General features: G+C 46.3%; 1 protein-coding gene across 1 annotated transcript in view; it reads left to right on the plus strand.

Moving 5' to 3' along the window:
- Positions 1-24,952, plus strand: part of LOC143926997 (serine/threonine-protein kinase Nek11-like) — a 351,940-nt gene that overhangs the window by 258,113 nt on the left and 68,875 nt on the right. The window lies entirely within an intron of this gene.

Here is a 24,952-nt window from a genome sequence, read left to right on the forward strand (position 1 = left end):
CCACCATCAGAATCTACCCCATGTCACCTCTCTGCCACCATCAGAATCTACCCCATGTCACCTCTCTGCCACCATCAGAATCTACCCCATGTCACCTCTGCCACCATCAGAATCTACCCCATGTCACCTCTCTGCCACCATCAGAATCTACCCCATGTCACCTCTCTGCCACCATCAGAATCTACCCCATGTCACCTCTCTGCCACCATCAGAATCTACCCCATGTCACCTCTCTGTCACCATCAGAATCTACCCCATGTCACCTCTCTGCCACCATCAGAATCTACCCCATGTCACCTCTCTGCCACCATCAGAATCTACCCCATGTCACCTCTCTGCCACCATCAGAATCTACCCCATGTCACCTCTCTGCCACCATCAGAATCTACCCCATGTCACCTCTCTGCCACCATCAGAATCTACCCCATGTCACCTCTCTGCTACCATCAGAATCTACCCCATGTCACCTCTCTGCTACCATCAGAATCTACCCCATGTCACCTCTCTGCTACCATCAGAATCTACCCCATGTCACCTCTCTGCTACCATCAGAATCTACCCCATGTCACCTCTCTGCTACCATCAGAATCTACCCCATGTCACCTCTCTGCCACCATCAGAATCTACCCCATGTCACCTCTCTGCTACCATCAGAATCTACCCCATGTCACCTCTCTGCCACCATCAGAATCTACCCCATGTCACCTCTCTGCCACCATCTGAATCTACCCCATGTCACCTCTCTGCCACCATCAGAATATACCCCATGTCACCTCTCTGCCACCATCAGAATCTACCCCATGTCACCTCTCTGCCACCATCAGAATCTACCCCATGTCACCTCTCCGCCACCATCAGAATCTACCCCATGTCACCTCTCTGCCACCATCAGAATCTACCCCATGTCACCTCTCTGCCACCATCAGAATCTATCCCATGTCACCTCTCTGCCACCATCAGAATCTACCCCATGTCACCTCTCTGCCCCCATCAGAATCTACCCCATGTCACCTCTCTAGATGGAATAAAGCCATCAAGACTTGAGGCAGGAAAGTCTAGACTTAGTCTGTCCCCTATAGCTCCACGATGGACATTTATAGCACAACAGAAGGGCAGAAGGGGGCAGGTCAAGTCTCAGCTTCCCCAGCTTAGGTCAGAACTTGCGCAAAAGAGCTCCAAGAGCAGTGGGGAACACGGCAATTGAAATTAAAGCTGTTATCGCTTTGTTCCTGTCAGGTCACCTTGAGGCGAGGTGACAGATGCACACCGTAGGGATCAGGAGTGCACCGCAAGGTTGTGGACCCTACGGCTGACTGCTGCAGATGGGGGACAGATCCCACCGAAGTTAGAGCTTAAGATTCCCTGGGGCGCGGAGTCTAAGAGCCAGCAGGTGTTCACCAGAGCCTCTAGTGGTGAGGATGGACTTGGCTGCAACTGGCTCCAGGTCGTGACCCCCAGCGTCCCTCAGCTCGCACCCACAGTAGGCAACAGGAGGATAGGGATGGTGAGGGATAAAGCCAAGGTCGGGGCCACAAGCAGACAGGAATAGTCAGGGACACGCCAATAGGTCAGGATCACAGGCAAACAGGGATATTCAAGGACACGCCAAAGTTGGTAACGGAACAAAAGAAGAGCACATGGCAGGTAACAGGAAGCTAACACACAAAGGTTGATCAGCAAGGCTGGCCTGCAGTGCACAGGTTAATATAGAGCTCTCTGATAGGAGCTAGGGTGGAGCCATGCCAGAGGATGGATTACAAAAGCAGTCAGGTGAGGGTCGGCTGGTCTCTAGAGATGAACACATGGAAACAGGTAAGCAGACAAACTCTATTGCATAACCATGACAGTTCCCCTCGCTGCGCTCTGAACACCTTGGCGGCTCTCTCTCTCAGATGGCAAAGTGTCAGCAATGGATGGAGCGGAAGGGAGTGAAGGGAGGGGGTATCTGCCGCAGGAGTGACAGGACGCTCTCCTTCTCAGGAGAGCCTGTGTTAGTCTGACGGCGGCCCGAGCAAGATGTGGGCCACGGGACACCGGTTGCAACAAAAGGCATTTTAATTGGGGGGGGTCAGGGCCCCCTCTGGCCCCACGTTAGTGACGCCACTGTATGCGCTTCATAGAATTATCCCGCTTCCTCAGGAAGGTGAATGAGACTTGTGCATTAAACATAGAAACAATTACTACAAAGATAACAGTATTTTCACTACCCATGGTTCAACTCTACCATTGTTAATAGTGGTTATTTATTTGAGAGGCAGAAGTTGCTTATTGCTCAAGGAACCCTTAGCCACCTTTGGAGGAACTCTAGGATTTCACGGAATTACTCCATCCATTTCATGGAATTCTGCTTCTGAGAAAGGCTTCTTTACGTGTTTCATGGAATTATTCCGCTTTCAAAGGAGAATGAATGAGACTTAGTTGTGCATTAAACATAGAAACAATTACTGAAAAAGATAACAGTATTTCCACTACTCATGGTTCAAGTCTGTGATTGTTGATAGTGGTTACTCATTCAAGAGGCAGAATCTGGTCATTGCTAAAGGAACCCATAGCCACCTTTGGAGGAACTCTGGGATTTGACAGAACTGCTGTACGCATTTCATGGAATCAGGCCCTGGACTTCATCCAGACCAGCCCACTTACATCAGAGTGCCCCATCAGCACCCCCTTACATCAGAGTGCCCCATCAGCACCCCCTTACATCAGAGTGCCCCATTAGCACCCCCTTACATCAGAGTGTCCCATCAGCACCCCTTTACATCAGAGTGCCCCATCAGCACCCCCTTACATCAGAGTGTCCCATCACCAGCACCCCCTTACATCAGAGTGTCCCATCACCAGCACCCCCTTACATCAGAGTGTCCCATCACCACCCCCTTACATCAGAGTGTCCCATCACCAGCCCCCTTACATCAGAGTGTCCCGTCACAAGCCCCCTTACATCAGAGTGTCCCGTCACCAGCCCCCTTACATCAGAGTGTCCCATCACCAGCCCCCTTACATCAGAGTGTCCCATCACCACCCCCTTACATCAGAGTGTACCATCACCAGCCCCCTTACATCAGAGTGTCCCGTCACCAGCCCCCTTACATCAGAGTGTCCCATCACCAGCCCCCTTACATCAGAGTGTCCCATCACCAGCCCCCTTACATCAGAGTGTCCCATCAGCGCCCCCTTACATCAGAGTGTCCCATCACCAGCCTCCTTACATCAGAGTGTCCCGTCACCTGCCCCCTTACATCAGAGTGTCCCGTCACCAGCCCCCTTACATCAGAGTGTCCCATCACCAGCCCCCTTACATCAGAGTGTCCCATCACCACCCCCTTACATCAGAGTGTCCCATCACCAGCCCCCTTACATCAGAGTGTCCCATCACCAGCCCCCTTACATCAGAGTGTCCCATCACCAGCCCCCTTACATCAGAGTGTCCCATCAGCACCCCCTTACATCAGAGTGTCCCATCAGCACCCCCTTACATCAGAGTGTCCCATCAGCACCCCCTTACATCAGAGTGTCCCATCAGCACCCCCTTACATCAGAGTGTCCCATCACCAGCCCCCTTACATCAGAGTGTCCCATCAGCACCCCCCTACATCAGAGTGTCCCATCACCAGCCTCCTTACATCAGAGTGTCCCATCAGCACCCCCTTACATCAGAGTGTCCCATCAGCAGCCCCCTTACATCAGAGTTTCCCATCACAAGCCCCCTTACATCAGAGTGTCCCATCACCAGCCCCCTTACATCAGAGTGTCCCATCAGCAGCCCCCTTACATCAGAGTGTCCCATCACCAGCCCCCTTACATCAGAGTGTCCCATCACCAGCCCCCTTACATCAGAGTTTCCCATCACCAGCCCCCTTACATCAGAGTTTCCCATCACCAGCCCCCTTACATCAGAGTGTCCCATCAGCACCCCCTTACATCAGAGTTTCCCCATCACCAGCCCCCTTACATCAGAGTGTCCCATCACCAGCCCCCTTACATCAGAGTGTCCCACTGAGCCATCGGCCCACCGGGAAACTCCCATTAGTCCCGATGGCCAGTACATGCCTGATGGAATTATTCTGCTTCCAAGAAAGGCGGCTCTATGCGTTTCATAGAATTATTCTGCTTCCTCAGGAAGATGAATGAGACTTAGTTGTGCATTAAACATATAAACAATTAATACAACCATAACAGTATTTCCAGTACTCATTGTTCAAGTCTATCAACTTTTCCCTGTTCTAGTATTGGCCCCACACCACCTTTAACACGGCCTAGACACCCTCCGTCCACCCACACTATAACAAACACATTAGCTGCTTGGGTTAACGCATCATTGGATTAGTACTGTGCTGTTTTTCAACACTTCTGTTTAACACAATCCATGAAAAACGCTTAAAACCGCACAGCCTACCCAGCACTGAGCAGAACAATAGATGCGACAGTTCTCCCGCTGTCTAGCGCTACATACATATACTTTGGTCCTTTTGTAATGGGATCATTTCTGAGCTCCGCTGTTATGTCTAGCTCAGGAGTTAATTAGACCCTCTACTAATAGCAACAACATAGCCAATTAAAGATAATTACCCGTGGTCATATTAACCCGCGGGGCAAGAGAAGGTTTCACTAGTGATCCTACTTTGGGTGACAAGGTGAAGATATATGAACATACAACAAGTCACGGAGCCTTTCAAGAAACCAGCACAATATCCAGGACTGATCTCCTAATTGCATGACTCCGGAGTCAACTTTATCATTATTTTCATGGCTTAATTGCGGCTGCGGATGTCAGTTTGGCATGAGATGGAGATCGGTTATTGCCGCCGCTTGTGCATTGTGTTCTGCTGTCAGCGGGCAGAGGTGTTTCTTTTTTTTAATTGTGATGTGTAATAACTAGCATATTGCTGATCTTCCATACTGTACTCACGCATTTAACTGTGCTACATTAACCGGGGGGGGGGGGGGACTCCTATTTGCCTACTCATGGAGATGATAATCTAGAAGCAATTAAGGAACGTAGAAGCAATGGAAACAGCAGGGTCTTGGATAGAACTATAGATCTGAAGGGACTTTAGCTGAAAGGGGAATTACAGCATATGCCAATATTTAACGAGACCTTGGGGTTGATTTACTAAAAGCAAATACGGTAGATTGTGCACTTTGCAAGTGCAGTTGCACTCATTTTCATCAGAGCTTAGTGAATGTGGTAATGTTCTGCTGATTTCCATCATCCAATCGTGTCAAGCAAAAATGCTGTTTTTTTTTGTTATTTTCCTTGCACCTGATTTGGAATTCTTTACAAAGTGAATCTTCACCACATTCACTAAGGGTGACATGGCTCTGGCTAAAAAAAAAAAAAAAAAAAAAAAAGGACCATCTTGGAAGTCCAGAACCTCATTGGGGCCCAGCTGGTCAATAGCAAGCTTCATGTGTGGCACTTTGTCCGATCGGAATTCTCTACACACAATCGGACAAAGTCAGATCGGATCATGTTGTCGGAAAATTTTATAGCCCAACTGGAAAACTTGGTCCGTCGGAAATTCAGATGGAAACAGTCAGATGGAGCCCACACACTGTCGGATTATCTGACAACAAGGTCCGATCGGACATTGTCCATCGGAATGTCCGACCGTGTGTACAAGGGCTTATGCCGCGTACACACGACCGGACTTTCCGGCAGAAAAGGTCCGACGATCTTCCCAATTGACATTTTCGACGAAGTTACGAGAGAATTCCGAACAAATGAACTTGCCCACACACGAACGGACTAAAATTTGTTTGCAAGTCTGTTAGTTTTGAACGTGATGACGTACGACGGGACTAGAAAAGGAAGTTTAATAGCCAGTAGCCAATAGCTGCCCTTGCGCCGTATTTGGTCCGTCGGACCAGCATACAGACGAACGGTTTTCCCGATAGGAGTTGAGTCCGTCGGACAGATTTGAAACATGTTCTATTTCTAGAACAAAATTTTACAACCGCGCTCTCCCATATACCAAACCCCAGTGGAACTCAACTATCATCTGATACGACTAACGAAAACAAATAAAAACACAAATAAACGTGATATGTAAACACAACTAGTGTATACACAATATAGACAATTAAGATCCAGTGCATACACAATATAAACAATTCTAATCAAACGGATAAATAAATAAAAAAGAAATTCATTAAAATAAACAAAAAGAAATTCATACAGTTAATAAAAATTAATTGAAAGCATAATAAAATAAGTGTGTGAACAATTACATGCACCCAAATAATTTATAAAGTGCTCAAAATAGAAAATGTGCAAACAACAATTTTTTTAGAAATACAGACACACGTGCCCCATAAACATACACAATATAGACAATTAAGATCCAGTGCATACACAATATAAACAATTCTAATCAAACGGATAGGCCCCAGACGACGTCATATATGACGAAACGGACGTAGGGTGGTTTCGAGGTGTTGACGCCATTACGTGACTTTTGGGCGCTCGTTTTGACGGCCGGCATTTAACGCGGTTTGACTTTTTCTGTTTGTGAGTATGTTTTTATGACTTAATAAAAGATTTTATTTACGGATTTATGCTATGGGAGTTTCTATCTGTATTTTATGAACGATCCCATCTTGTGGAAAGATGAGATGCTGTCCTGGTGTGATGATCCTCTGAGATTCTTTACTATACCTGCCTGTTGTTTTTGGGATTTGGTAAGCGCGCATTCTTACTATCAATCAGCACAGTGGTGGTGAAGGAAGTTTATGCTCTACACTGAGTCTACACTGAGTCTATTTGGAGAAATATTTCCATCTGACGGACTATTGCATTTACTTTTTTATTTATTTTGTGTATGTTTATGGGGCACGTGTGTCTGTATTTCTAAAAAAAATAGTTGTTTGCACATTTTCTATTTTGAGCACTTTATAAATTATTTGGGTGCATGTAATTGTTCACACACTTAGTTTATTATGCTTTCAATTAATTTTTATTAACTGTATGAATTTCTTTTTGTTTATTTTAATGAATTTATTTTTTATTTATTTATCCGTTTGATTAGAATTGTTTATATTGTGTATGCACTGGATCTTAATTGTCTATATTGTGTATACATTAGTTGTGTTTACATATCACGTTTATTTGTCTTTTTATTTGTTTTCGTTAGTCGTATCAGATGATAGTTGAGTTCCACTGGGGTTTGGTATATGGGGGAGCGCGGTTGTAAAATTTTGTTCTGTATGCTCTGTGGGTGTGTATCACACCAGACTAATCGCTGCTTTTAGGTATTTAGTTTAGATTAATTTTGTTTTTTAATTAGCGCAGTATTTTCCCTTTTTTCTGTTCTATTTCTAGGTCCGTCTGATTTTTTTTAGGGCTGTTACTGATTAAAAATTTTGTGTTCGATTAATCGATTTTTTTAAAATCGATTAATCGACTAATTTTGATTAATTATAACGCACATACAGATCCAACTACTAGCTGATCTCCTTGCATTGCAGCTCTGCATTAGTCAGTGGTAAATGTGGTATACACTATATACAATCACCCAACACTAGTTTCCACAATCCATGACTTAACTTCTCAGTTCACACAAATAAGTTTTATAAGTATTTTTTTTTTTCCACACAGTAGCATGACAATCCCTCCCCCTCTGGTCTAACTAATCACTCTCACCTTATGGCATGTAGCCCTGTGCAAACAGGTGGCCATGCTAGAGGGTATCAAAAGGGTTAACACGGACCATAAACTTCTCTCACGTCTCCTTAGATCTCAGAAAGGACTCCAGGTCACGGGTAGAAAGAAAAGATCTAAGTGCTCAGTGCTTAAGTATAAGATTTCATTTTTGTATTCAAACACAAACTACTCACATAAAGATGATAAAAACACGGCATGTAAAGCCGACAATCCTGTTAATTCTATAGGACAGCAGCGGGTGACGTAATGCGTAGCTCCTCCCCCGTACGCGTTACATTCAATCGGAACTTCAACGTCACCAGACTCCTCCCCCCTTCCCTTTGTTAGCAGACGGAGGCACTTGGTGAAGGGGAGAGGAGTCCGGTGACGTCGATGTCTGTGACGTCACAGGATGTCCGATGGAACTCCCTGAAGACCCGGAAGCCGGTGGAGAGGTGAGTATTACGATCGATCAAAAAAAATTTGATCGAGCAAAAAAATTAACGATTAATCGAGGAATTAATCTTTAATTTACACAGCCCTAATTTTTTTTTAAAGAAAAAGGATTGGACTATCCCACACATGATCGGACTATTCTATGGAATGATTCCGTCAGGCCTAGTCTGCCGGAAAGTCCGGTCGCGTGTACGCGGCAAAACAGTGGAAAACGGAGACCTATATATTGTGTCCCCTTAAAAAGACCTCTTGCCCTCCATCTCCTGACCCATTTATGCTCGCTTTCCTTCGCACTCCTTCATTGCTATATTGCCCTTTCCGAGCCACTGCAAAATACCCAGCGCTTCCAGGTGTGGGCAAGCACTTGAACTTCTCCAATGTTGCAGCGCTCAGGCCTGATTGATGGGACATCATCGACTCTGCATAAGCAAACTCCTTCATGGATCATACACAGGGTTAGGACTGAAGAACAGTTGGGGGAGGGGGGGGGGGAAGTAGACGCAGGGGAGGTGAATAAGTCAGAGGATATATATTTCCTCTTCCTCCTTCTGCAATTCCGGCTGCATAAAATATGCAATCTTTAGAGAGATGGCTTCATGTTGCTTCCAAGACAATGACATCATCAGCAGTGAAGATTGGAATGTTGAGGTTCAGTTCTGTAGTACTAGAATTCGCATGACTAATGCCACGTACAGGTGATCGGACTTTCCGGCGGACCAGAATCCATCAGACAATTCGATTGCGTGTGGGCTCCAGCAGACTTTTTCTTCCCAAAAGTCCGGAGGACCTAGAAATAAGACTTCAAATTTGTCTGCCGGACTCGGCTTTTAGCTGACAATCCGTTCGTCTGTGTGCTAATCCGATGGGCTAAAACCGACGCCAGGGCAGGTATTGGCTACTGGCTATGAACTTCCTTATTCTACGTCATCACATTCAAATCCGTCGGACTTCTGGAGTGATCGTGTGTGGCCAAGTCCGTTCATTTGAAAGTCCGGCAGACCTCAGCTGCAAAGTCCGTTGGATTGTCCGCCGGACCAAGTCCGTCGAAAAGTCCGGTAGTGTGTAGACTTCCTTAAAGGGTAATTCCACTTTCGTGGGGAAAAAAAATATTGCAAATAAAGAAAAAATAATGTAGCGCATGTGATTGTGACACTAATCATTTTGTATTTGAATGTTATTAAAAATGACCTTTCCTTTTCAATCTGAAGTAGGGTTGCCACCTGTCCAGGATTCACCCGGACAGTTCGGGTTTGGAATCATGTGTTCGGGTTTCAGACTGCCTGAAACCCGGACACATTATTTAAACTGGACTATGGCCTCCCAGCAGGGTTGCTGCATGCAGTTGTCTAAGCTGAGAGTGTCTGTTACACTCTTTAACACTGCCCAAAGCCAACACTAACAATCCCCCCAAACACACACACAGGAGAGGAAAGAGGGCGCGATCTGCGCCTCCCCCACACCCCTACCCCTCTGTGTCTGCCCACACGCCAATCCCTGGTGCTGAGCCCCAGAATAGGAAAGTAAGGCGGGCTGGAAATTTGAAGTCCATCAGCCTCAGATACATCTGGATGAGAGGTGGTGAGTGAGCTCACCATCCATCCCTGTCTGTGACTGAAGTTTCCCCCCTTCTCTCTCCTGCCTCTGACTAAGTACGCTAAGGCAAATCAGGGTTCTCAGAGCACCCCTTACATCAGATTTCCCCTTTACACCAGAGGCCACAGTGTTTCCCCTTTACATCAGAGTCTTCTCCATACATCAGAGTTCTCAGGGTCCCCCCTTAAATCAGGGTTCCTAGAGCATCCCTTTATGTTAGAGTTCTCCCTTACATCAGAGTCCCCCCTTACAGTGAAAGGGAACTCTGCGAGTTCAGATGTAAAAGGGGAACTCTGTGGACTCTGATGTAAAGGGAGACTCTTGTTCTTAACTTCATATGATTAGAAATGTTATTAAATAGCAAAATATATATATATATAGTTTATACTATAAAAAAAATTGCCGTGCGCCACTAAAGTGTTCGGGTTTGACCTGAAGAAAAGGTGGCAACCCTAATCTGAAGCCAATGTAATTTTCTGAGAATGCATTACAATATGGCTACGTGGAGTTTTCTGTACACAGAGTGTGTACTGACCACGCCCCAGAGGCATCTTTTACTGCTTGTGTGATTGGCTCACCAATTTTCATAGAAGTCTGCTTAAAGCGGAGGTCCACCCTTAAATGGACCTTCCGCTCATTGGAACCCTCCCCCCCTCCGGCGCCACAATTGGCACCTTTCAGGGGGGAGGGGGGGTGCAGGTATCTGTACAGTACAGGTATCTGCACCCACTTCCGGCGTAGATTCTGCAGAAGGTACGCCCCTTTCCGCAGAATCTACGCCCCTTTCCGAAAGTCCCCCGCTGCCTGCTGGGAAACACACGGATCCCAGAGACAGCGGGGACCATCCTTATTGCGCAGCGCGACTCGCGCATGCGCAGTAGGGAACCAGGAAATGAAGACGCAAGGCTCTACTTCCTGATTCCCATACCCAAGATGGCGGCGGCAGCACCCGAGAGACGATCGAGAGATCGGCTTCGGGTGCCGACATCGCGGGCGCGCTGGGCGGGTAAGTGTCATTATTTTAAAAGTCAGCAGCTGCAGTATTTGTAGCTGCTGGCTTAAAAAAAGAAAAAAACGGCGGACTCCCGCTTTAAGATACCAATCAGATTTCAGGCATCCCTTGCAACATAAATGTCTTTTTTTTTTAGAGAGATACTTTCAATAGGAACCCGTCTAAAGGTATGCAGGCCCAGCAGATTTCTCATTAGTGCCCTGCAGCTCCATACCTGACAGTTCATTATAAAAACCACTCCCATTAGATCTACTCAGAACAAAGACAGGTGAACACACATGGAATCTGCAACAAAGTGTATTATAATCCTTCAACGTGGATCACCCAGAGGGGGTTGTTTTTTTCTCAACAAAAGTATAGTTGTGCTTTAAAATTGGCTTCCTTTGGATTTATGCAGCTAGCCTTACTACTTTATCTACAAGGCAGAAAAGACATAAAAAGCCATTGAGCATGTAATATCTATATGTGACATTATCAGTAACTCCGGGCCCAGCCAGGAGCAGCCACACCCCTCCTCTCCATCCTCCTGCTCCAGGCCAGTTGCAAGAAACTTTGCTAAGATGGATTACCCCGCAGCCGCTTGGGCTGGGGTTGCCATTATTACAACTGGAAAGAAATCAAGGACACATTCTTTTAGCTGGGGACAAAATCAGGGACTTTTTTTTCTTCTGGAGACAGCCCCCTAAAATTAGGGACTGTGCCTAGAAACCAGCGACATCTGGTCACTTTAGCTTAGGGCCATGAGAACTCACTTATGTTAAACCTAAGCTTTGACCATGCAGGGCACAGCAACGGGTTCACTTGGTAGCTTGCCAGCTGCTTGTACTTTTTTTTTTCACTGCCCTGCTTCTCTGCTAGGCTAGGAGTGAAAAGAGGGAGCCATGGTAAGTATTGACTTGCAAGCCTTGGAAAGCACCTACTCGGAAGCCATAATAAGCATCTACTTGGAAGCCATGGTGAGTATCTACTTGGAAGCCCTGGTAGGCATTCTACTTGGAAGCCATGGTAAAGAATCTACTTGGAAGCCCTGGTACACATCTACTTGGAGGAAGCCCTGGTGAGCATCTACTTGGAAGCCCTGGTAGGCATCAATTTGGAAGCCCTGGTAAGCATCTACTTGGAAGTCATGGTGAGCATCTACTTGGAAGCCCTGGTGAGTAACTACTTGGAAGCCCTGGTGAGCATCTACTTGGAAGCCGTGGTACGCATCTACTTGGAAGTCCTGGTATGCATCTACTTGGAAGCCCTGGTAAGCATCTACTTGGAAGCCCTGGTAGGCATCAATTTGGAAGCCCTGGTAAGCATTTACTTGGAAGTCATGGTGAGCATTTACTTAGAAGCCCTGGTGACTATCTACTTGGAAGCCCTGGTATGTATCTACTTGGAAGCCCTGGTAAGCATCTACTTGGAATTCCTGGTTGACTTCTACTTGGAAGTCCTGTTAAGCATCTACTTCAGGGATCCTCAAACTACGGCCCTCCAGCTGTTGCAAAACTACACATCCCATGAGGCATTGTAAAATTCTGACATTCACAGACATGACTAGGCATGATGGAAATTGTAGTTCCTGAACAACTGGAGGGCCATAGTTTGAAGACCCATGATCTACTTGGATGCCCTGGTTGGCATCTACTTGGAAACCCTGGTAAGCATCTACTTCAAGGTCCCAGTACAAACTTGGAGCTTACACAGGGTGGATGACTCTTTTATGACCTCCATGTGACAGTGCTGGAAGCCTGAATGGCCAAGCACCAAATCCAGCAGCAGCAGCCAAATTTAATGCAGGTAATAAATAAAAGGCAAGTGTAAGCAGCAGGTGGGTACAATTAAAGTGAATTTGTTGAATTGCCCTACATGCATAAACTGCAGTTTCTTCTTAAAATTACAAGAATGGGATAAGAAAAAAAATTATAATTTATAAATCACATTTATAAATTTGCCTTAGTATTCCCAGTTCTCTGGCCTTCTGCTTGAAGGTTCCAGTCATTTGCAAGAACTACGGCTGGCACTTCCACAGAGAGTAAATTGCCTGACAGCTAGCGGAGAGGAATCCTGCTTTCTCATTGGTCCATTTATAGCACTTACACTTTATGCCCATCTGACTGGCATGTTTACTGGGATACAAATGGCCTTTTTTCTGAAAGGCACAAAAGCAAAACGTCCCGCTGTACATCACTTAATTCACAAAACCGCCGCCGCTTCACATTCATTTGGTCTAGTAAGCATTTCCGACCTACATTCATCAACATAAGATAAATTTTTAAGTCATGCTAAATTTTTATGTCTTGAATTCGGCAAAGTGCATTTGAATGTATTCCCGTCTGTTCATTGGGCGCACAGGCTTTCAAAGACGACGAGAAAAAATCACAAACATTCCCATGAAAGGGCGTTCTGAATCATTCACGAGAATAAATGCACGAGATTGGACACTCAGGCAGGACTTTATATTTGAATCCGGCGTAGGCTTCATAAAAAAGACATTTTAGGAACACAAGTGATTAGTATGGTACGCTTTAAAATTGCACACACACCCGCTCAACGGCGACAAGCGACGGGAAATTTACTCTCCGTAGGTGGTGCTTTAAAAGCCTTTACAGATTACCATGTCAGATTCACAGAGGTGGTCTGGTGCTAGAATGATCGTTCGTGATCTGACGGTCACGGTGTTACCTCACATGTGTGGAACGATTGCTGTTTGCGTGTGTGCGGGACTGTGCGTTCGCCTTTTGCACATAAGCATGGAGGGAAAGGGGCGCTTAAAATGTGTTTAATTTTTTTCAAATTATTTATTTATTATTTTATTTTCACACCGTCACGTTTTAAATTCTTTTGATTTCTTTTATTGTTATCACAGGGAATATACAGTAAATATCCCCGTGATAGCAATAGGCAGTGACAGGTACTCTTTATAGAGAGATCTGGGGTTTACCAGACCTGCCGCTGGGGAAACTGGAAGTTATGTATGCTTGTTGCTTCTAGGTTCCTATATCATAGAAGCGAACAAAGCCCATTTGGTATGGGATCTGCACGGACTGCTTCCTCGTTAGTCTGTGCATGGTGACACAGCAAGCACCAGCTCTTCGACATGCATTTCATTATAGATGATGTTGTGACGACTGTCAGTTTGGCCAGGGGGCCCGTGAAACCCAGAATCCCTTGGAGAGGTTGGGAAACCCTTGCTTTAGCTCCCCATGCACCTCCTATGTCTATGTCACCCTGTGTCTATTAGAAGCACAGGGTGACCGAGAACCCCAGTGTGATCTGTACTAATCTGACTCACTGTACAACCACACTGGAATGTTGTGTGTGTGTGTGTGTGTGTGTGTGTATATATATATATATATATATATATATATATATATTGTCTCATACTATGGTGTGCTCTCTGTTGGGTCGTTTGGGTGTGGCTGTATTCCATTGTTCTATTGTGTCTGTCTGCCTTGGGTATTATGGAATGTGTATGTGTGTCCCCCCTTTGCATTCTGGGCGGGGTAGACTGTCCAATCAGCAGGGAGAACTGTTGGAGGAGTTCCCCCCCTCCCTCCTCACAGAAAACACACATACACATCTGAGTGTTACCTGTGTTTCAATAAACAGTTCATGTTCAGAAGAAAAAACAAGTACTGCCTAGTTATTGGTTGTCAGCAGTTGGAATATCTGATCTCTATTTTCAGACTGAAGAAAGCACTCAAGCGGAGTGTGGGATGTTTCGTTACATTGTTTGTTGTCTAGGAGATCAGGCTATGTCATCAATGACGAAATGCGTAGGGAAGAGCCAAAGCTTTTGTGAACAGGCATTTATTTGTGGCTTCTAAATTTTTGGAAACATGTTACGCCTCTTGATGGTACTTAGGCCAATCACCAGGCTCAAACATGGTCACATGTGCATTCACTGGGACTTTGCTCTAAATCCTTTTTTTTAATGAATGTATAATGTACTGTATATCTACAGTATTATGCAAGTCTTAGGATGCCTTTCAATAAAATTATCAATTTATTTTCCGAGCGTTCTTTTCTAATAGAAATAATCTATAGTCAACAACCCATTTGATCGATATGGCGCACGTGGGTGAAGTAGATCAATAATTACAATATCGTTGTAACTTACAATAGTATGTGTTTGATCCTATCTCTGTCTTCCACCATATAATCTCATATTCTAAATAGACATGTGCAATTTGTTTCGTTCTGAATTTCTTTTTCGCCGAAATTCAAAAAAATTCGTTCAGGAATTATTTCGTTTAACAAAATCCCGTTTAACAAATTTTTCTGTAAATTCGAAAATACGTAACTTTGTAAAATAAAAAATTTGTCAATTTGGAAATCCGAAAATAGGAATGAAAATTCAAAAGAAAGAAAATCCGAAAAAATAAGAACAAAAATTAAAAAAACCCGAAAAATTTGAAAATCCAAAACAATACATAACTAACTAATAATAATAACTATTACTATTAAATTATAGGTATTGGAATTTCCTTTTAAATTAGTCTATTAGTGAACGAATAATAATAAGTGAACAATAATAATAATAAGTGAATAATATTAAGTGAACGAATACGAATTTATCCAAAAGTTACGAATTATCCAAAATAACGAATGCAATATCTAAACTAATGGAATGGAACTAATTAATAATAATACATAATAATAAAAACGTTTTATTGTTATAATAATTTATTATTATTCATTTGTTACATTCCATTCATTAAGATGTGGCATTCGTTATTTTGATAATTCGTAACTTCGGATAAATTCTTATTTGTTACGTTCCTAAACTGCAAAATTAGAAAGAAAAAAAAAAGAAAAGAAAATACCTATATTTTAATAGTTATTTATTATTAGTTAGTTATTATTTCAGATTTACGAATATATTAGAAATAACAAATTTCAATCATGACCCAATAAAGGAAAAAATAAATAAAAAATGAAACGAAAACTAAAACGAACAATTTTTTTGGCGGTGCACATGTCTAATTCTGTTAGTTGTAAAAACTTCTTATATATCAACAAATTATCTCAGCGCTGCCAATTGATGCAAAACGAATGATAATTGGCCAATTGAGTCAGTTTGGTTGAATCTAATTGAAATTGAATATAAATCAATTGAAAGGAAAGTTATGGCCATTCCATTGTTTTCAAGTTTGATCCTTTTGATCGAATTGCACATCGATTAAATAAAAAAATTGAAACGTGTTAGGCCACCATAGGGAACATGCCAGTTCCTTAGTTGTTGGAAAGGGGATACATCAGTGGTACGGAAGGGATGTGTGACTGGAGAGTCTTTGCTGCGATGGGAGAGAACGTACTGCCCATGCAAAGCACTTGAGTCAGGCGAGCGCCCATTGACTGGCAAGTCCTAGAAATAAGCCAGAATGTAGGAATGGGAGTATTTCAGACAGTCTTCATGGGTGACAGAAAAGGTCTACAGGTATGGCATTTGATATAAACAATATTTTGTTGGCACTATAAAAAATCCTGTATAATAATAACAATTATTTTTACATTTGACACAATGTATTTTAAACTACAGGGGCATCTTGTCTGCATGGGCCAGTTTGTATACGTAGCACCCTCCTGGCGTAGGATACTAGGCAACTTTTTGGCTTCTTATGCAGTCAAGGGAGCAGTGATTGTTTGTTCTGGTCTGTTCAGAGTTTCACAGGCTGGGAGTTTGATTGCTTTCCCCTGTCTCTGGATGGAGCTTCCAGAGAATAGGGAGGGAGATGCAAATAGCCAGCCTGAATATTTATCATGACCTAGCCAACCCCTAGAGAGGTGTGACCAGAAAGTGGCTGGGAAGCTGATAAGTAGTCTGGATCCCGGGAGAGATTGTCTTTCCCTAGCAAAGAGGGATCCAAGCCTACCGGGGGCTGTTGCCCCTGAGGCAGCTTATGGATTGTGTTGCTGTTCTGGGAGGTCTCAGCAGTGACAGAGCTGGGGACCTGGAGAAAAGCTGGAACTGGCTACAGGACTTCACCAAAGGGTTCTGGTCTTGAGAAGAATTGTCTCACTCTCTGGACTGTGTCTGAAGGAAGCTGGGAGTTTGCAGCTATCCTGGGGACCTGTGAGTAATGATCCCATACTGATATAAGTGCCAGAGGGGGTTTGGACTGAGACAACGCTGATAGGGTCTCAGTGTACTTGCCATTCCCTGTCCTCAGCAGAATCCTGGAGTGTGAGCCTAGAGAAGAGCGTTCCTATGTTACTGTGCAGGGTTCTGGAGAATGCACTGGTCACCTATAGCTGTTCAGTGGTGCAAGGTAACCAGGTGCCAAAGAAACCTGCCTCATGGTCTACAGCTGTGAGGCCTTAACCACTTGCCGACCAGTAACGTACCTGGTACATCACTGGTCTTCAGATGGTTGTACAGGGATAATGTCTGCAGTTGCAGTCATCGCCCCCAAGCACCACATTTTAGAGCTGGCAGTCGGCTCTCTTGTAATAGCAATCAAAACGTCTAACTAGCTGCTCGATTGCTATTACAAACAATGGGAGGGGACATTCCCCCCTCCCCCCCCCCCCTCCCGCTGCTTTCTGTGGCTTGCTCGGGCTTTTCTGTCCCACTGGGAGACCCGAGATACCTGTCGGTACATCCTCCGGTTAGTTGGACACACAAAGCCGGGATCGGCTTTGATCAGGTCTCCGCTATGGTAACATGGAAGCGATGACCTGACACCACTTCTGGTTTACCCAGATATCATTGGCGCCATTTTCAAAAAAACAAAAAAACATTCAAACACTAATCTCGGTGTTTTGATTGCTTTTAAGTTCAGAGGAGAGATTTGGGGTCTTATTGACCCCAGACCCCTCCATAAAGAGTACCTGTCACATGCCGCTTGCTGTCACAAAGATGTTTACATTCCTTATGAAAGCAATAAAAGTAAAAAATAAAAAAAATAAAAGCAACAGTGTAAAATTATAATTATTTTTTTTAAATTAGTAATTTAAAAAAGAATTAACCTGCCCCAAAACACCCCCCCGTGCTTGCACACAAAGTGTGTATGGGCAGCCTCTATACTATTAGAGAAGAACTTGTGATTACCAGCGACCCTTGAAGAAGTAGCGCTACATTTTTCAGTACCATAAGTGGTAACCCCCAAGCCAAACTCGGGATCGCATTGCAGGATCCAGGCAAAGTTACTCACCTTGTCCCCGGGATCCTGCGATGTCCCCCCACTGTGTGCGAGCCGTGTTCTCCGCCGGATCTATCACAGTGCCACGATCCGTTCCCTGCGAGCGATGCGATGCACGGGGGGGGGGGGGGGCATGTCGCCAAATTCAAAAAGTTAAAAACACAATACACATACAGTACACTGTAATCTTAGAGATTACATTACTGTATCAAAATACTTCACACCCTTTCGTCCCTAGTGGTCTGTCCAGTGCCCTGCATGCAGTTTATATCATATATACTGTTCTTTCTGCCTGGAAGCTGAAGATTGTCCATAGCAACCAAAAAGTGTCCCTTTACATCAAAAGTGGTTTTAGACCAGCTAGAAAACAGCGATAATAAATTGGAATCACTTGCAGAATTGAGCGATGGCGATTTGTGGGGAGATCCGTCATCAAACACTGAAAGTAATGACAGCGACAATTCTGCAACTGAGCAAATTTCAGTGTTTTTGATTTGATTACATTATTGAATAATTTTTTTTATTATTTGTTATAATTATTTATAGTTATTTATTATATTATAATTTCTGATTTCGTGTTTCAAACGTTATCATACCCGGGATGTCTACTAGACTCTTGTTTGGACAGAAGTGTTATTCCTAAGAATTCCAGGCCTACAATATAAAATGTCAAATTTCCATGCAAAATAATTGTACCGCTTTGAGCATCAAAAATCTGAAATAATCATACCGCCAGGGAGGTTAAAGGTGGCCTTGGTCTTAATTCAAAGCGATGTATAAGTGTATATGTACAGTCAGCAATATCTCAGATTTCACATTTCGATTCATTTGTATCCTCAGCCTCTGCTTGCTTTCTGCTTCTCAATGTCTAATGGGATGAAGTGAACCATTGACCTTGTGTGAGACGGGTTAACTGGAGAACCACTATGATGGTGTCTGGGGTGGACTGGATGGGAATTTGTCTACCACTAGAGCGTGAAATGGAGCAGGATCAGACAGCTCCGCTCCCACTAAGAGTCATAGGTCCAATTTCCAGGCTAGACATTATTCATGCCGTGTTTTATGTCTTCTTACCCATAATCAGTTGCTATAGATGGACTACTCAGCATTAACGAAAATGTACAGTTCTTATGTTTCCATGTATATTTACCACCAGGTAGCAGGTGGAGAGCTTCAAACAAAAACCTTTTCATGCTTATTTTTGGAACTATACAGCCAAATATAACGGAAAAGCTGGAGAGATCAGATTCAATCTGAACTCCGGATAAACAGCTAAATAATTACAGTATATGAGAACAGGGGTGTAGATAAGGAGGGGGATAGGGGGGTCCAAGTGGGGTGAAACTGAAGGGGGGTTCCAGGAAGGGCAAGTAATTAGAAAGGAGGGGCTTTAAGGGGGAGAAGTGAGTGGGGGCTCCAGGGGGGAAGAGCTGAGAAGGGGGGCTCCAGGGAAAACACTGAAGAGCAGTAGGGGAGAGCCATGGAGTTGGGCTTTAGTGAAACTGCAGAATACAGTTTGGGAAGGGGCATGGCACTCAAGGGGCAGAGCACTGAGGGAGGCCACTGAAATGGGGAAAACTAAGGGGAATCCAGGAAGGAATACCGAGACAGATGGGCTTTGGGGGAAGGGAACTAAAGGGGGGGTTTCGGGGGGTAAGTAATGAGGAGTGCAGAGGCTCCCGATGGGAATGGAGCACTGAAGTGTGTGGCTCTGGGGGGAAGAGTACTGAGGTGGGTCTGCTACAGGGGTCGCAGCAAGTGGCTGCTTCAGGTGGGGGAAGGGACACTGAAGGGGGGTTGCAGGGGGAAAGTACTAAGGAGGGTGGACTTCATGGGGGAGTACTGAGGTGTGGGGTTCCAGGGGGAAAGCACTAAGGAGCAGTAGAGTTGATCCCTGAAGTTGGACTTCAGTGAAAGTGTAGAATACAATGGGGGAATGGGGCATGGCGCTCCTAGGAAAGAGCACTAACTGTGTGGGGGGGGGGGATAGTACTGAGGAGGGGGGGCTGCGGTTGGGGGGGTCATTAAGGGGGGGCTCCAGGGGGGAGGACTGAGGCAGGGGGGTTTAAGGGAAGAGGAGGAAGCAGTGAAGGGGAAGCTGCAGGTGGAGGGGCACTAAAGGGGAGTTCCAGGGGAGAATAATGAGATGTGGGAAAGGGGGCACAGAAGTGTGTGGTCTGGGGGGGAGGGGAGTACTGAGGCAGGTCTGCTATAGGGGGAACAGTGAGTGGGGGCTCCAGGTGGGTGGACCACTGAAGGGGGCTCCATTGGAGAGTACTAGGGAGTGGGGTTCCAAGGGAAAAGCATTGAGGAAGAGGTTAGCCCTGCAGTTGGGCCTTAGTGAGAATTTAGCATACGGGGGGGGGGGTGGGCGTGTTGCTCCAGGGTGAGGGCACTGAAGAGGGGGCTTTATAGGGGGAGTACTAAGGAGGGGGGCTCCAGGTGGGGGGGGCACTAAAGGGGATGGCTCTGGGGAGGGAGTACGGTGGCAGGTGAGCTTTGGGGGGGAATAGTGAGGGGGGGAAACTGGAGGGGGGCTCCAGGGGGGAAGTACTGAGAAGTAGGGGGCACTGAAAGTGGGGGCTCCAGGTGTGGGGGGGGGGGGTTTGGGGCACTGAGGTGGGTGGGACTCCAGGGGGAAAGCACTAGTGGTGACTCCTGGAGTGGGAGTTTAGTGATTGCTGCATATTTACAGTACATTGATTAAAAACAACTTAAAATGACGGCAACATTAAAGGTTGTAGGAGTTTTTATTGATTGGGTTCATATCTACATTGAGATCGAACATCCAAGGTCGTCATCTGATTGATGTAGAATTTTACACAGTGACTTGGCCCCAATCCCCTTGCCATGGCGGCTCAGCCATCTGACACATGGCGCATTGATGTCCGGTAAAAGCCGGCTGACACTTTGACTGGAGAACGCCGCAGGGGCTCATTAAACAGCAGCTAATTGATGTCTCCACTGAGGGCAGAGGAAAAACAAACGGAGAACATTGCTTTTACTTCGTGGTTAGTTAGTACAGATACATTACCCAGCAGAGGCTGAATTAGACCCCCTCAGGGGAGTTACATAATAGAGAAAGGACGATACAATGGCACTCTAACCCAAAACCTTTTTTTCTGGTTCTGGATAAAGCGGTGTAAGGTTAGATCCTCAGTCTTTAGTTCAGTCTGCGGCCCCAGTGAGAAGATTTTCTGTCACTTCCTGTCCCTCTTCCTGGGTGATGGCTCTGGACCAATAAAGGTGGTTCTGATGGATTGCGCCATCAAGGAAGCAGATCCGCCATTGAAATATCAAGCAGTATATAAAGCAGTGCCCAGGGCGAAGATTGGAAACTGCTTACCCTTCCTCCCATTCCCCTCTAGCCCCCCCCCCCCCAAGAACAGGGGTCCCCCTTCCTGTCCACTACAGAGATCCCTCACCCCATAGCACCCCAAATACACAGAGCTCCCCCACCTTCCAGTATCCCCTGATACATAGATCTCCCCCAAACATCTAGAACCCCCCAATACACAGATCTCCCCCATGTCCCAGCACCCCTCAATACACAGATCTCCCCCACTCCTCCTGATACACAGAGATCCCCAATCTCCTAATATATAATACACAGAACCCCCCTCCCACCTCCTAGTAACCCCCCTCCAATACACAGAGCTCCTCCCACCTCCTAGTAATCCCCCAATACACTATCTCCCACCTCCTCCTGCGGCAGCCCAGTACACAGACCTCCCCCACCTCCTAACACCCCCTCAATACATAGAGCTCCCCCACCTCCTAGAACTCCCCCTCCCACACAATACACAGAGCTCCCCTACCTCCTATTACCCCCCAATACACAGAACTCCTCCTGGTACCCCCCAATACACAGAACCCCCACACCTCCTAGTACCCCAATACATAAAGCTTCCCCCACCTCCTAGAACCCCCTCCCGAATACACAGACCCCCCCACCTCCTAACACCCCCTAATACACAGAACCCCCCACACCTCCTAGTACCCCCTAAATACATAGAACTCCCCCACCTCCTAGAACCTCCCCCCACCGAATACACAGAGCTCCCCCTACCTTCTCTTACCCCCCAATACACAGAGCTCCTCCCACCTCCTAGTAACCCCCCAATAAACAGAACTCCCCCCACCTCCTAGCCCCCCCACTACACCATCTCCCACCTCCTCCTGCAGCTGCAAAGTACACAGACCTCCCCCACCTTGAGCCCTGACCTCAACCCTGCTGAATACCTTTGGGATGAATTGGAGCACCAATGGTGAGATAGGTCTTCTCATCCAACATCAATACCTGATCTGACAAATGATTAGGCTTAATCATGCAGCTAAGCCCAATTCAGGTGAACCAAATCCATGAAGACAACGTTTGATGGCCTTAGCATGGAAGAACTCAAGTGGCCTGCACAGAGCCCTGACCTCAACCCTTCTGAACACCTTTGGGATAAACTGCAGTGGTCTACACTGAGCCTCAACCTGACCCTTACTGAACACCTTTGGGATGAACTGGAGTGGTCTACAATGAGCCTTGACCTCAATCCTACTGAACACCTTTGGGAAGAACTGGAGTGGTCTACAATGAGCCTTGACCTCAATCCTACTGAACACCTTTGTAATGAATTGGAGTGGTCTACACTGAGCCTTGACCTCAATCCTACTGAACACCTTTGGGAAGACCTGGAGTGGTCTACACTGAGCCTTGACCTCAATCCTACTGAACACCTTTGTAATGAACTGGAGTGGTCTATACTGAGCCTTGACCTCAATCCTACTGAACACCTTTGTAATGAACTGGAGTGGTCTACACTGAGCCTTGACCTCAATCCTACTGAACACCTGTCAGGAAGATCCTCCTCACGGACGTCCGAGCGGCGAAAGTCGCAGAAGATCTCTTGCCCAGTTCCAGGAGCGTTACCGCGATCGGCGGTGCGCGCGTGCGCGTGCACATGTGCGTGCGCGCGGGAGCACGCATGCGGGCGCGTGCGCGGCCGTTTGACGCAAATTGGCGCCAATAGCGCTATTTAAACTGGATCCATGCCTCACTGCCTTGCTGCCTGATCAACAGCGTTCCTGTGCGTCCTGGTGATCCGTATCTGAATCTGAACCTGAACCTGTACCTGTATCTGTACCTGTACCCTGATCCGTATCGAACCCGGCTTGTTCCCGACTCTGCTGTTTGCTGCCTGCCCCCCGACTTTGGCTTGTACCCGACTACTCTTCTGGATTCCGTTTCTGTACCTGATCTGCCCGCCTGTGCCTGACCTGGACTGTTACACCATCCGTCAACTGTAAGTTGCTTGCTGTTGTACTACAGGACACCTCCCAGTCCTCCGCAATATCTGGCTGTACTCCTTCTGCGTTTGTAGCCTTCTATCTCTGGCCGCAGACTACTGGACTCTTCCGCTTCCGCATATCCATTGCACCTGCATCCATTGTTGGACTACAATACCCCTCCGTTGTTTGTCACTTCCTGCAATCACTTGTATACCGTTGCTGGACTACAGGAACCCTTCTGCTGTCTGCTGGAACTTATCTCACCTTTGCCTGCATTCAGACACCGGACTACAATACACCTCCTCCTTCAACAGTCTTCTGCCTCTACCACCTGCTATCCGGTCAGGCACTTGTGCCCCTCTGTGCTCCTGAGCCCCTGTCACCACTACCAGGGTCTCTCGAGTCAGAGGTCTACGAGAGGCCACTCCCTGCACTCCGGGCTCTGCTTAAAGGTACGTGACAGTATCAGGCAGCCATGTCTGAGCCCACGCAGGGAGATTCGGCCATGGATGATTTATGCCGTCATCTTGCTGGACTTACCCAGGCTGTTAAATCTCTACAAGAAGGCTATTCTCGATTGGAAGAGCGTGTCCAGGTCTTATCTACCACAGGCCCTACCGTGTCGGGAACTTCTTCTGCGCCATCAGTGGTTATGTTGCCCCCAGAACCCAAGGTCCCAACCCCGGAGAGGTTTTCGGGAAATCGCAGCAAGTATAGAGCTTTTCGCAATGCCTGTGAATTGTTTTTTGCACTTCAACCCAGAACTTTCTCTCTAGAATCCACTAAGGTGGGTTTTGTTATCTCCCTTCTACTGGGTGAGCCCCAGGCTTGGGCCCACCGCCTTTTGGAGCAAAAGGAAGCCTGCCTTAATAACCTGGATACATTTTTTCAAGCCATGGGTTTGCTCTATGAGGATCCTCAACAGGCGGCCACAGCGGAAGCAGCTTTATATTCTCTTCAGCAAGGCCGCAGAGCGGCAGAGGACTACGCGTCTGAATTTCGGCGCTGGAGTTCCGATACTACCTGGAACGATGCTGCTCTGCGCTACCAGTTTCGCATGGGACTCTCTGAACCTCTAAAAGATGAATTGGCCCGGGTGGGTGTTCCAGCAACTCTTGAAGCCCTTATCAACCTCTCCATCCAGATAGACAGACGCTTGAGAGAACGGAGAACAGAACGCACTGCCGGGCCGTCCCGACCAGTCTGGATGTTACCCCGTGTACCTAATCCCCCTGCACATCCTGCTGCTGACACGCCTGAACCCATGCAACTGGGCTTACTTAGACCAACGCTCACCACCGAGGAACGACAACGCCGGCAGCTCAACAATCTGTGTCTTTACTGTGGAGAACCCGGACATTACGTGAGATCCTGTCCTGCCAAATTCCGTAAGCATTCTTCTGTATCTTCTCCTGTTTTACCTGCTGTGCCTAGTAATGCTACTCACCTGGCTGTTCCCGTCTCTCTTCAGTTACCCGGAGGGAACATTCAAGTCCCCGCAATAGTTGATTCTGGAGCGTGCAGTGGATTTATGGACTTATCGTTTGCCCAAAAGTTCCAAGTGCCCTTACGGCCCAGGGCGAAGGGTTGTCTGTACACCTTGCTGATGGGTCAGCTATCAAATCAGGACCAGTGACACAAGAGACATGTCCTTTGACTGCTACTATTTCCGGTAACCATCAGGAACAACTCTGCCTGGACATTATTGAATCTCCCCTTTTCCCTATCATACTGGGTATGCCCTGGCTTCGGGCACACAACCCGCAAATAGACTGGTCCACCGGAAACATTTTCTTTTTCTCCCCCTATTGTCGTCAACACTGCTTTCAAGAATCA

The sequence above is a fragment of the Lithobates pipiens genome, unplaced genomic scaffold (genome assembly GCF_037356315.1).
Source record: "Lithobates pipiens isolate NorthernLeopardFrog02 unplaced genomic scaffold, aLitPip1_a1.2 Scaffold_10, whole genome shotgun sequence".
Taxonomy (NCBI): Eukaryota; Metazoa; Chordata; class Amphibia; order Anura; family Ranidae; genus Lithobates; species Lithobates pipiens.